This window comes from Vespa velutina, chromosome 6 (genome assembly GCF_912470025.1).
Source record: "Vespa velutina chromosome 6, iVesVel2.1, whole genome shotgun sequence".
Taxonomy (NCBI): domain Eukaryota; kingdom Metazoa; phylum Arthropoda; class Insecta; order Hymenoptera; family Vespidae; genus Vespa; species Vespa velutina.
The window spans coordinates 8,975,500-8,988,450 of NC_062193.1; the positions used below are offsets into that span (position 1 = coordinate 8,975,500).

A 12,951-nucleotide genomic window follows, 5' to 3' on the forward strand; every position below is an offset into this window, starting at 1 on the left:
ACATTCTCTCTCTCTCTCTCTCCATCTCTATCCGACTCGGTCGTTAGGTTCGAGGAAAAGGCTAATTAAAAAGCCGTAAAGGAAACGACGCACGTGCGTTTCGAAAATCTCTGCTCTAGAAGGCTGCCGCTACTGGTGCTGTTATTGGCGTCGCCTTACGGTCTACCTAACGCTCTTTTTCCTCTTCCACTCTCTTCCATGTTCCCTTCGACTGACTCCGACAGGATACTCGCACGACGTATCTTGTCTGTCTACCGCTATTTTCTGTTCTATAAAACCAAACCTACTGTTTATCTTACGAAAAATCACTCGGTCCGATCCACCATTGATGATCGTTTCAAATTCTTTGACTTTTTTCTCATGAATAAGATAAACGAAGAGAGAAATAACATACGGTCATATTCGATATTTAAGAGATATTATTAAAACAATATCATTGTCTCAAATCTAATAGATACACACACACGCGTATATATTCTCTGTCTCGATCTCGAGCGCGTATATATCCTATCTCATCCAGTTAATCAAGGTATGAGAGCACTCTTGGCACTCCGTAGGAAGATGAGCCACTTAATAATAGAAACACCATCCTCCTCCACGCTCATGTCTTCGTCGTCGAGCAAAAGTGCTGCACCGTCTCCAACAGCGTCCTTCCTCATGCCCATTTCCAGGCAATTTTCCGGCAAATGACTGCGGTGGATCGGTGCAACACCTTTCTTAATTACGGCGCATTCCCGACGAAACTTAACCCCTGCCGCGTTCCAACTCGAAAGATAATTAAGCGGACATTGGAAGCCTCCGGGCGCAGAGCACGGTAGCTTTTAAGAGAAGAAGCGAATGGAAGATGGAGAAAGAGAGAGAGAGAGAGAGGAAAAGGGAGGGGTGAGAGAAAGTAGCGAAGAAGACGAGAAGCTACAACGAAAAAAGAAAAAGAAAAAGACCTAGGTGGAGGACGATTAAAGGACTGCCTCCGAGGAGAACCATATTTTTAGAGCTGTCTTAAATCTACGAGCGAGGGAACGAAAACTTCTCTCTCTCTCTCTCTCTCTGCTCGGCCGATTAACGACCGCGTTGCCGTCGATTTGTCGACTCCTATCCTCCTAAGAGAGAGAGGGCGAGTCGGTTATTTTGGTACTTTTCGTTAGAAAGGAAACGCGATTACCGAAAGAAAAGGAAGAAGCCCTTAAGTACGTTTCATCGAGGACCAATGTCGCAAGGATTAACGATCGAACCAGTCCACGTATATCTCCTCTATTTTTTTCTTTTTCCCACTGTGGAATTCAGAATATCGGTGCGTTTGACTTTCCAATTCTCTCTATTCCTTAATATCTCTACAAACAGTTGTAACTTCTAGCTAAATAAATCGCGCGCCTATGTACATACAAATATATATATATATATTGAAATATATAAAATGTTTCGTAGATTTATAGATATCTACATAAATTTGCAGACTAATTGAGAGACTCGATACACACGCGACTTTACGTCGATACTTTGAGAACTTATTTTATAGGTCGTTCACGAAGAACGCGTGCGAGAGAGAGAGAAAAGCCTCCCACGAATGTAGGTTAGATTCTCGATGCTCGTGGCACCGTTTGCCGCTCGAGAGTTACTGGATGAGGGACAAGAGGAGGAAGAGGAAGGAGGAGCGAATCTCCGATTCCGTGGGAACGTTCCGAGCGATGCCAAAATCTACGCGCACGCTTTATAACCCTCTCTACGTGTTTAACCGCTTTCTTTCGACGATATTCCCACTCTCGGTGACTTACATACGACGAGACATTCTACGATCCTTAGACTACTATCGATCTTCGCGAAACTACATTTCGAAGTATCATTCGAAGTCTTTGAAATCTGATGGAATTGATAGAAAAAGAAAAAAAAAAAGAAAAGAAAGAAAGAAAGAAAGAAACTTCTGCGCTCCTAAATTACACAACTTTTTATATTACGATTCTTCTTCGAAAAAAGGGAAAAAAAAAAAAAGAAAATAGGAAAAGAAAAATTCAATGATACACGTATCTACTAAATTGAGTTATCCTTCGACAATCGAGATGTATATATATATATATATATATGCTTACTTATACGTTAGTACATACACGTAGATAAAAGAGAAAGAGAGAGCGAGAGAGAAAGAGAAAGATAGGGTGACTTCATAACACGATGCATTCACTGAATTATGTACTATTCTGTTTGGATGACCTTGCATCTTGTGCTTCTCGATGATCGAAGCCTACGATGAGAGAAAAAAAAGAGAGAGAAAGAAAGTGAAAAAGAAAGAGATAGAAGACGAAAGTTTCGTTACGGAATAAGGCTTTCATCGCGTATAAGCGGTGGTGAGGGAGTAACCGGATGACAAATGAGCTCTGGTGACGTGGCTTCGAGCCAGTAAAGCCGGTAATTGGATGCGCATTATTAACGGGATGGCGTAAAACGCTTCTTTCAGGCCACTCGTGGATACTCGATATACTCGCGAGTATGCGCAAACCAGCACACACGCGTCCAGCTATGCATTTAGAAATATACGCAAGTACGTACGTATGTACCGCATGTAAATGTATTTATGTATGTATGTATGTATGTATGTACATATTTATATATGTATATATTTATGTACGTACTCGGATAAAATGTGAAGCTACGTTGTTTAACTTGATTTCATAGCTGATCGCATTATCGATCATTTCTAGTACTAAGCAAAGTATTGTTATGTAATATGTATTGCATATATATATATATATATATATATATATATATATATATATATATTGCTATTCCAAATAAACATTCGTTTAGATATTTAAATTATCTCGTATTATGTAATAGAATTATTCTCCCTATTTTTTTCTATTCATTGAAATAGAATAAACGCAAATCAATCATTCGCGCCTAAACGAATTAGATCCTTTTTCAAAGCGAACGCTTCCAAATGGAATAGAAACTAATTTGAGTTTACGCTTCCTCGTAAACAAAAAAAAAAAAAAAAGAAAGAAAAAAGAAAAAATTAAAAAAAAAAATAAAAGAACAAGAAACAAAAAAAAAATACAACGACGAACGTGGATAATAATATCAGCGCGATATTTGATTCTTAAAAAAAAAAAAAAAAAAAAAAAAAAAAAAAAAAAAAAAAAAAGAAACAATAAAAAACACCATATAATATGATCGGGCAACGAATGAGATCAATTTGATTTAACGACACGGAGATCTTTATGAATGACGATCGATTTTTGACGCGTTTTCATTATTAAACGCATTGCCCAAGATTGTCGTAACTCGATGCCCTTTCAGCCGAAATTCATCAACACGTTAAATCCATTAACGATAAATCATCGGTAGAGGATCGATCCATTACAATGATAATAAAATCGACGAGAATATGTGCGTATGATTTTTTGTTTTTCTTTTATTTTTTTTTTTTTTTTTTTTTTTTTTTTTTTTTTTTTACAACAAAAACCTTGCCTTCCCCCCTTCCCGACTATCTCCATCACCGTTCCTTCAATATATTTTTTTTTCTTTTTTTGCAACGTGATTTTCCATAACTTTATATTCTCTCTCTCTCTCTCTCTCTCTCTCTCTCTCTCTCTCTCTCTCTCTCTCTCTCTCTCTCTCTCTCTCTCTCTTCCCTGACTCCTCCGCCAACACTCTCTCTTTCCCCACGCATTTTTTAAAAACAGTAATTTCACGAAGAGACACGAATAAATGCAAAATTTTAACAATAAAGTGTCGAAATACATATTTGCGATCGTTACTCGCTGTCACAAAGCCATCGAAAGTACGAAATACTTTTTTATTATATGAAACATGTAAATCAATATAATACGAGTGCCACTGATAAAATTGGCACGCTGTAACGCGTTGTCCCTTTTCAAAGAAATCACTGACGGCGATAAAACATTACGACCGCAAAATGTAAAATTGTTTCGTTCTTTCGATATCGCTTAACAGACTATATATCTATATATAATGTATCTGTATCTACATATATTTTACATGTGTGTTGTGTGTGTGTATATATATATATATATACGGTGTAAAAGTATAGTGATGCATAGGATAAATGTCCTAGTCGGTTTCCCTTATTATCGACTCATTATCCGGATCGATAATATCGCATCGAACTACGTCTCCTATATCTCGATATAGTCGATAATTACCTTCGATGTTATTAAAATAACATTGGCTAGTTTAATATTTAATTATTCCCTCAATTAAAACCGATATAAATTATTTAATATATCGGTGAATCTTATTCTAATTAAATGATATAAATACATACGTTTAATAAATGCGTTGAAAACCGCTGAATATGTTGGAGAGAATTAGTAAAATTCGTAGAATTAATTAATTAACGAAATACATATAACGAAAAAGAGAGAAGTACTTGATTGTAGAGTACACTTGACTCTTCTCTCTCTATCTCTCTCTCTCTCTCTCTCTCTCTTTGTTATATATCACTTAGTAATTAATAATTAATATATTTTCCAACGAAAAACTTCGTTTGTAATTTTTATATATGGATATTATCATGCACTATATAACGTTCGCGTGATTATTAGACGTCATAACGGTCACTGAGCAAATCGTGCTAATTCGGAAGACATCGTACATCTCCGTCTAACGGTTGAAAATTCGTTGTATAATGGATAACGAACGAATATGTGTGTATGTGTGTGTGTGTGTATATATATACACACACGCACATATATACAAGCTTTCTTTCTATCTTTATACCTATCTCCTATTATTCGAATATCTAAAGTAATACTATACTGGTGTAAAGAAAACAAGGACGAGAGATAAGAGAATAGATTGGAAAAACGAAAAAGCGTTTGTCCTCGGGAGATAAAAATCTTAAACCTTCACAAAAGGCATTTCGTTTTTTTATTTTCCGAATTTCTCATTTCAGCTTCGATATCGCAAAGAATATCTTCTAACGAACGAGTAAACCTTCGAAGGTCATGTTAAACCTCGAAAATCGAGATACGAATGCGTATTATACCTGAGCGATTAAGGATTGTGATGCGGCAACCTTTCATCTCTCCCTCTGGAAATCTTGAAAAAATATTTTCTTCCAACATCGAGGATCATCAGCCTCGTCATTTTTTTTCCCTCGTGAGAAGAAGCAAGATGGATGATCGATGTGAATTTTTACACCTCTCATTCTCCAACCTATAAAAGATAATAATCGTTTGATTTAATCGTAATCATTAACCTTTACGACAATTTAATAATTTGTCATTTCGAAAATATTAAAAAACGTACAAAAATAACGAAAAAGAAAGTGAGATTTCTTTAATAACATCGTTAGCGACGCGACCTCCTTCGATCTAAATTTCGAACTGTTAAAAAGTTTTGCAAATCGGCTAATGCGACGAAGGATCGATCGTAGCGCCATCTGATTACTCGCTAAATAAATTTTGAGTGGTTAATAGATTCTGTTTTATAGATTCAACGATAACTCATTGGCTTTTTAACCTTTACATGTGAACGACGCATAAAAAATTTGAATCTGATAATTCTAATTCGTTATAAGATTGAGATAATATAAACAAAATGATATTTTTACATAAGGATACGTAATTAAAACCCTTTCTCCATGAATTAAAACCTTTATTGGATCGATATCTTTACAAAGATCTTACGATCGAAAATAACCTTTTCAATCTTGGTTGCTATTTTAAGAAATACGAAATAGAAAGAAAGAAGACGTAATGTTTATCGGTTTATCATCGATTCAATTATAACAGGGAAAAAATTCTATCGAAGAAATTCCTGCGTAATTAATGATACTTACCATACGAACGAACATAATTCGACAAATGCGATTCCCTCTTTCTCTCTCTCTCTCTCTCTCTCTCTCTCTCTCTCTCTTTCTTTTAAGTTGTCACCTCGTAGCAAGTCCACGAGGGATCCTTTAGCCGCCTAATAAACGTAGCTGCTCTTCCATACCCCAGACATATTCTCGGCGTTCCGGAGAAAGACCAAGGAGATTCCAGAATTCCAGAAAGACTCCTTGGCTTGGCTCGTAACGGTTTAAGTCTTAAGAGAGAGGGAACCCTCGTTGAGGTGACGAAAAAAATGAGATGGAGATCCGCGAAATGAAAGGGAAGAGAGGAGGGTAAAGTTAGAATGGGAAGGGAAAAAAGAAAAGAGAAGAAACGAGAGATGAAGCTAAGCTATAGATATCCTTTACTTGTGACTCGTCGTTGAAGGAGAAACCAAGAGGAAGAAACGTAAACGAGCGTAAACGAGAGAGAGAGAGAGAGAGATATACTTGTGAAGTCTCCCGACAACGACGGGGAAGGGGCTGATTCGAGTCGGTCATTTGGGGTGTGAAAGTAAAGATAAGGCTTTCGCCTTACCTCCGTTGGAGGACCGTAAATTTTTACGACAACTACTCCCCTGTCAATGTTTCAACAAAATTCTTGAACCTTCTTCGAAATCGAATGGCAGGAGACAAGATGACGACAGCGACTACTACGATCGTTTCGATGTTTAGATTCGATCCCTATCGTCGTCGTCGTCGTCGTCGTCGTCGTCGTCGTCGTCGTCGTCGTCGTCATTCGTACAACATCCTTGCGATTAATCGTTTTATATTACGAGTTTTCTCATTTAAATTTGTAAAAAGAAATTGTATATTGGACGTTGCAGATTCTCATTCGTATGGATCAAATTAAAAGGAATTTTCTCAAGAGATTTATTTCATTTGAAAATTCTGACCTGGACTTTCGTTAAACGATGCTATGCCGTTACCTTTCGAATGAAAAGAAATCGGTGAAAGGGATATCAAAAGGAAGTCGCAATTATTACCGTAAAGTATTACTCTTTTCTCCTTTTCTCTTTCTCTCTCTCTCTCATCATCATCATCAGCGGCAGCAACAGCAGCATCCCATTAAGAATCCCAGTGCTATCAAAGACGCTCGTAATGCCAATGATTCTTGACCCACGTACCCACCTACGTATGTACATACAAGGACTTGTGCTCACACTCAGACACATTTTAACGTACACATTCGTGCACAAACGAACCCATAGAAGAGGAACGAGAGAATGTATTCAGAGGGATACTCCGTGATGCGAATACGATGCATCCCTTCTTCGTAGGGTCATTGAAAAAGCAGGCCAGACAGAAAGACGCTAGAAGACGCAAGGTCACCCCGCACTGGCTCGACCACTTAACGTCATTTGCATTTTCAAAGAATACGCCTTTGAATAAAAGGATCGAAGGAGGGAGGGGGGAGGGGAAAAGAGAAAAAGAATCTACCAAGGAGATGGAGTGACTCGAAAAATAAAAGAAGCATTAGATTCTATGCCGGATGAAAATCTCATTTTCAACGTGTAGTAGAGAACACCGGTAGATCTCCCTCGAAGAATTGCCACTCTGTCTCTCTCCTTTTCTATCTATCGCGCTTGGTATTACTGGTTAAGATGAAGTTATTTGGGTTAGGTCAAGCCCCATGCCGCGTTATTGTCTGTCCGGCTCGAACTAGCGCACGTAATCATAGAGCAAAGCTCCTGATCCTCCTTACTACAGTGCTATATAGCCGCGTACAACGACGCAAAATGGCTACGTTTCCTTTTCCCATCAGCTGCCTGGCTTTTCCTTCCTCTTCCTCTCTCTTCTTCATACTTTTTTCCCTCTTACTCTTCTATCCCACCTTTACGTAGAATCCTCCCTTCCACTCCCCCCACCTGACCAAGATGAAATTGAAAAATGAAATTGATTCTGCCTGGCCTTTACCCGGCTCTGGCCAGTTCGGATCTTATTAGATGTATTTTTCCTTCGCTGAAAGGAGAGAGAGAGAGAGAGAGAGAGAGAGAGAAAAGGCTAACAAACTGATAGCTCGATCACGATATTGATACGATTAAATTCAATATACCAATGAATTTTTTAATTTAAGTAACAGGAATCTTCTTTTCTATCGGTTTATCTTCTGTCTTCGAAAACGATTCCTTCAATGATTCTTTGATCTTTTCGATGACGAAAATCGATCGTCTTTATACCTAAAATGTATCTATTTTGCGAGCAAAGATCATCCTTTTCTCTCTCTCTCTCTCTCTCCCTCACTCATAAATTATACAAGAATTTCATGGATCTCCTGGCAATGGAATATAATGTCTTTTTAATAAAGAAGAACTCGAGAGAAAAAGAAGGAGAAAGAAAGTCAGAGAGAGAGAGAGAGAGAGAGAGAGAGAAAGAGAGAGAGAAAACGATAATCGTACTTTGAACGCTATTAAAGTTATAGAAAGCAATTTTGTAAGAAGAAACGTCAATAATTCCATGGAGTAGTATTTCTTTCGCTCGAAGATAGCTCTTGATCGTTCACCGGAATACCGTACTATACCATTCTCTATTCGAAGGTACAATAATTCGTTTCGATGATAAGAGCAAAGTAAGTAGTAGCTACTACGAGAATAGGAATGTTCGGTGGTCCAGACATAATTAAACGAGCAACATCAACTGTAGTAGCTCGCAGAATCGTAGCAGACCCGACGATTACATAATGATGAGACGTCATTGTCTTCGCAGACGTCTATGCCGCAAGGCTATTTTCTCAGTGTTTCTTTGCGTTGCTGGCCAAGTACATTTGCAGTTCTAATAACGTCTCGATAGACACAGAAGGGATGAAATTTCGCTATTTGCAATATGAAATACTTTTCCTAGGTCCTTTAAAAGTAATGTTCATTAAAGAGGCAGCTTATAACATCGACAAGTACGATTATTGTCAATGACATGAAGTACCAACAGTTTTTTCTTATACCTATACCTACGTAGATATATACATATCTGTTCTGTTCTGTTCTACCTACTTGAAAAAGTCGAGAAGCAAGTTCACGTCATACCGGTCGCGGGTTCATCCGAGTTTTAAAGGTAAAGAAAAATAAAAAGGAGAAGAGGGGTGGGGATAGGGAGTAGGGAGGGGGGCGGGGGAAAGAAAGAAAGAAAGAAAGAAAGAAAGAAAGCAAGAAAGAAAGCAAGAAAGAAAGCAAGAAAGAAATCAACCCGTCCGAGAACATGGCAACAATTTATTAAGGTATCCTTTTCCAGCGCGGCTGACAAGGCCCGGACAAATTGAGCGTGCGTTAACTCGATGGATGAATACATTCCACTTGATGCGACCGAAAGGAACCAGTGATTCTCAGTCGACTCAGCGGTTTCGATGAAACAAGCTTCGCCCTTATCTTCTCTTGCAAAAAGATAAAAGAAATGGGAGAGATAACGAAAAAGAAAGAAAGAGAGAAAGAGTAGAAACAAGCGAAAAAGACTTTTATCGGTGAAACACAACCGGTCGTACTGGAGGGACGCCGATTACATTAAATCTTTGAGACTACCAAACGCGATCTCGAATAATCGTGCCGATAAATACTTGCAAACGATTTTGCCTTGTCAACGTCGACGGCGGGTCAATAAATTAACTTTGTCTTTTTCTTTATCTTTGTCTCAAATTTGTTTATAAAACCACGAGAAAGACGCAGTTATCCGCGTCTTTCTGTTATTACTCTCGACCATCGGAGCTTTCCAAAAGTCCGAGTCTACTACGGACATAACGCAAGAACAAGGAGGAAAAGTGAAGAGAGCTTAGTATCTCTATAGTCTTTGCGATTGGGTATTCGCGAAAGAAACTCACGAAGAAACTCAGGAAGAAAGCGTGGGTAATGTTAAAGCGGCCTGACAAGTAAGCATTCGCAATTAGAGATAGACGGAAGTGGTACCTTCACGAGATAAAACGAGATAAAATGAGAAAGAGAATGTCTCTTGACGGAGATGCGTAAAGCCATGAAGAAGAAAGTGCTACGAGCTCGAATGAAAACGCGTTCGTTCGTCCGTTAAACGAGAAGACGAAGAGATGAAGGAGAAGGAGGTGGAGATGAAGAAGGAAGAAGCTTTTTACTTTGGCCCGTGAGTGAGGCTGTTACTCGTTTAATCCACCACAAGCCGAATGGAAAACACGAGGACGCGATAAATTCAAGGGCGTCTCTCTTTCTCTCTTTTTCTTTGTCAGCGAGGGCGGTGGAAATTCGAACAGATAAAGAAAAAAAAAAGGAACCCTTTGCCCGGCATTTGGGCTTTACTATTCTACGACGACGACGACGACGACGATGACAACTAAGAAGAAGAAGAAGAAGAAGATCGGTGAAAACATCTGTCCGGCCTTTGCGCGAGCCTTGTCCAAAAGGATCGGTTTAACGCGCAGTGGCCATATTTATTTCGGTGATTCCCTTTCGACGAGGAGCCTAAAAATTGAACGCCTCTATAAATCATCGCCGATAAGAGAACGAGTTCTTAATGCGAGGACATCAGCGCTACCAGAGAAAGGAGTCCGAGCCGGTGTCTTCTCTCTCTCTCTCTCTCTCTCTCTCTCCCTCTATTCGCTCTCAGCTCGTCCATCTATCCCCGTTTTCCGGACCACCTCGCCTCTCCTTATCCAACCGAACGAACTCTATCACTACGTGGCATCTACTCTACACCTCCTCCTCCTCCTCCCCCTCCTCCTTGCGCGGTTTGTGTTTCTTGTGTATCCTCCGCCGCGAGATCAGATAAGTAAGAAGAGAGGAACTGGACGAAGAAGAGGAGTAGGAGATGGAGATGGAGATGAAGGAGTAGAAAGAGGAGGAGAAGGAAGAGGAGGGAGAGACTCGGTTTTAGTTTGTCACCATCGCGTACCAGAGAAAAGACGCGCGCCAGACTCGGGAGAGAGAGAGGATTTATTGGACTTGTCTCGGAGAAGAATCAAGACTCGTTGCGATTGCCACGAGTTGCCAGTCCCTTCCTCCGAGAAAGCCAATTAAATCGGTCGACAGTCCCAAAAGATTCTAGGTCCTCCTCCCAAGAGTACCAACCTCGGCACGATCCCGATCCGCGTTTTGCCTTGTCCACCTATCTTTTTCTCTCTTTTTTCCTCTCACTCTCTCTCTCCCTCGTCTCTACAGCTGACCTTTAATCGCAGTGTCGCTCGAGAGAGCATTCCTTTTTCGCGAACTTAAATCGGACGTGTCTTATCTCCCCAAGAGTTCCGATACGACATGCTTTCGCGACTAATGTCCAGTCAAGCGCGCCGACCGAGAGGATTTCTTCGTCCTTTTCACTTCTCTTTCTTTCGTCTTCGCAAGAACTCAAGAGTCCGCTGGATAACTGTCCGTATTTTCTCGAGATTGATCGGCATCGGGGCAAAAAGTGCTACGATCTCGGTAGACACCAAAGATGGAATCCTCCAAGGACGGAAAACGCGCACATGTACTCTTGGGACCCGAAGGAACATATCTTTGGATCGTTGTAACGTCGTCAATCGAGCCAAAAAATATTCCTACATTCGATAAGACACACATAGCCATTTGTATATTGCTTACGTTTAATGTATTCACTTGAGCGTGAGGATACAGTGAAAACCGCTTCTCGACTCGATCACTTTCGCGGCGGAAGAAGGAACGGTGTTACGTTGATGCATCGACTCGCGTCTACGATTTATTACATCCTATGCTACCTCTGCACGCGTGCCACGTGTATACCTCTGTGTCTGTTTCTATGTGTGTGTAGCACCAGACGCGACGAAGTAAGACGTCGCAGTATCTAAATCAATTACGACCGTTCTCGCTTTCATCGAGGTATTTGTTATCGGCTAACCGTATCGTTATATATCTCAATCGTAACAAGTAACGAAGAAATGAAGTAAAATCTAAAAAAAAAAGGATATTTCTGTGGAAGAGAGAGAGAGAGAGAGAGAGAGAGAACACTAATAACGGAAAATAACATAAAATCGAATATGACGATTAAAGATTAACAACGAATTAATCGATCGTGGTAACTCTAAACTTCTTTTGAATCCTTTCGGCTAGCCCTCCGAAAGAAAAATATTTTCTCAACGCCTTCGTCTTACCGAGAAAAATAGAAACCCAGCGTCCGGGAAAGGGGCAAACTTCGAGCTCCTATAAATTACAAAGAGAAGTTGAGGTGAAAACGGAGCACTGGCTAAGCAAAGCGACTGAGGAAAAAAAAGAAAAAAAAAAAAAAAAGAAAGAATAGAAAGGAAAATAAAAGAAAAAGGTAAAGGAAAGAAAAAGAATCTTTCCTTTCGCGTTGAGATTCGCGGGCTTCAATATTTGAAGCCCGTCTATGAGTCTCGAAAGAGCCGGTCCAGCAAAGCTTTTCATCATGGGGAAGACGAAAGAAGGTAGGCGAGCGGTCCTCGCTTAAGCGAAAAGGTGCGTAGATTTTTACGCAGTCGTTCCTTTCGGCGCATTCCTTCGAACCAAAAGCTAACTCTGCTGGACGGTTGCTGAAAAAGGAGTCGTTGCTAGTTGGAAGAAGAGGTAGTAGTACTGGTGATATTGATGGTGGTGGGGCGGTACAACGGGAAGGGTGAAAGAGTGACTTTGAATGCGAGATCGCGGAATAATTTATATGAGGAGAGTAAGAGAGAGAGAGAGAAAAGGCTTCTCGAGGAAGCATTGTGCTTGGACTTGAATTAAACATCACCCCTCCCGCGCTCAACTGTAAAGTTCCGGCCGTGCCTCCTGGCGATGTCGTGACTAGGAGAGTCCCTAGGAAGGATGGGAGGAATAAAGGGGGATCGATAGGGTGTGCGAGGAAGTAGGGCTACTACTATACAAACTACCGATGGTATTCCGTGCAGAGAGCCGCACGAGTGAGTATCCTCGTCTCTCGTTACTACCGAGGTAACGAGACGGAAACGTTAAAGAGGTGAAGAAGGAGGTGAAGGAAGGAGGGCTATATCTGCCTTTCCACGGATAAGCCAAGATCGATTTCTCTTGCTTCGAGCTCTTTAAGACCTCGGGTTTTCATGAAATAAACGTGGTTACCGCGAAACATCTACCAGTGTTACGAAATTAAAAAAGAACGATACTAAAATTCGCATACAAACGACTCAGTTTATCCTATCTCCTTTTTCTTTCTCTTTCTCTTTCACTCTACTTTTTTACGCAACGCGA

At 40.1% G+C, this 12,951-nt stretch overlaps 1 protein-coding gene across 7 annotated transcripts in view; it reads right to left on the reverse strand.

Annotated features, from left to right (window-relative positions):
- LOC124950180 (TBC1 domain family member 14-like) overlaps positions 1-12,951 on the reverse strand; it is a 113,552-nt gene that overhangs the window by 75,045 nt on the left and 25,556 nt on the right. For 6 of the 7 annotated variants that reach the window (XM_047496563.1, XM_047496561.1, XM_047496559.1 and 3 more), the window contains one exon: positions 5,003-5,172. The exons of the other annotated variant lie outside the window; for it this stretch is intronic. The gene's annotated coding sequence lies outside the window, so the exon portion shown is untranslated. The remainder of the gene's footprint in view (positions 1-5,002; positions 5,173-12,951) is intronic. 7 annotated transcript variants of the gene reach the window in all.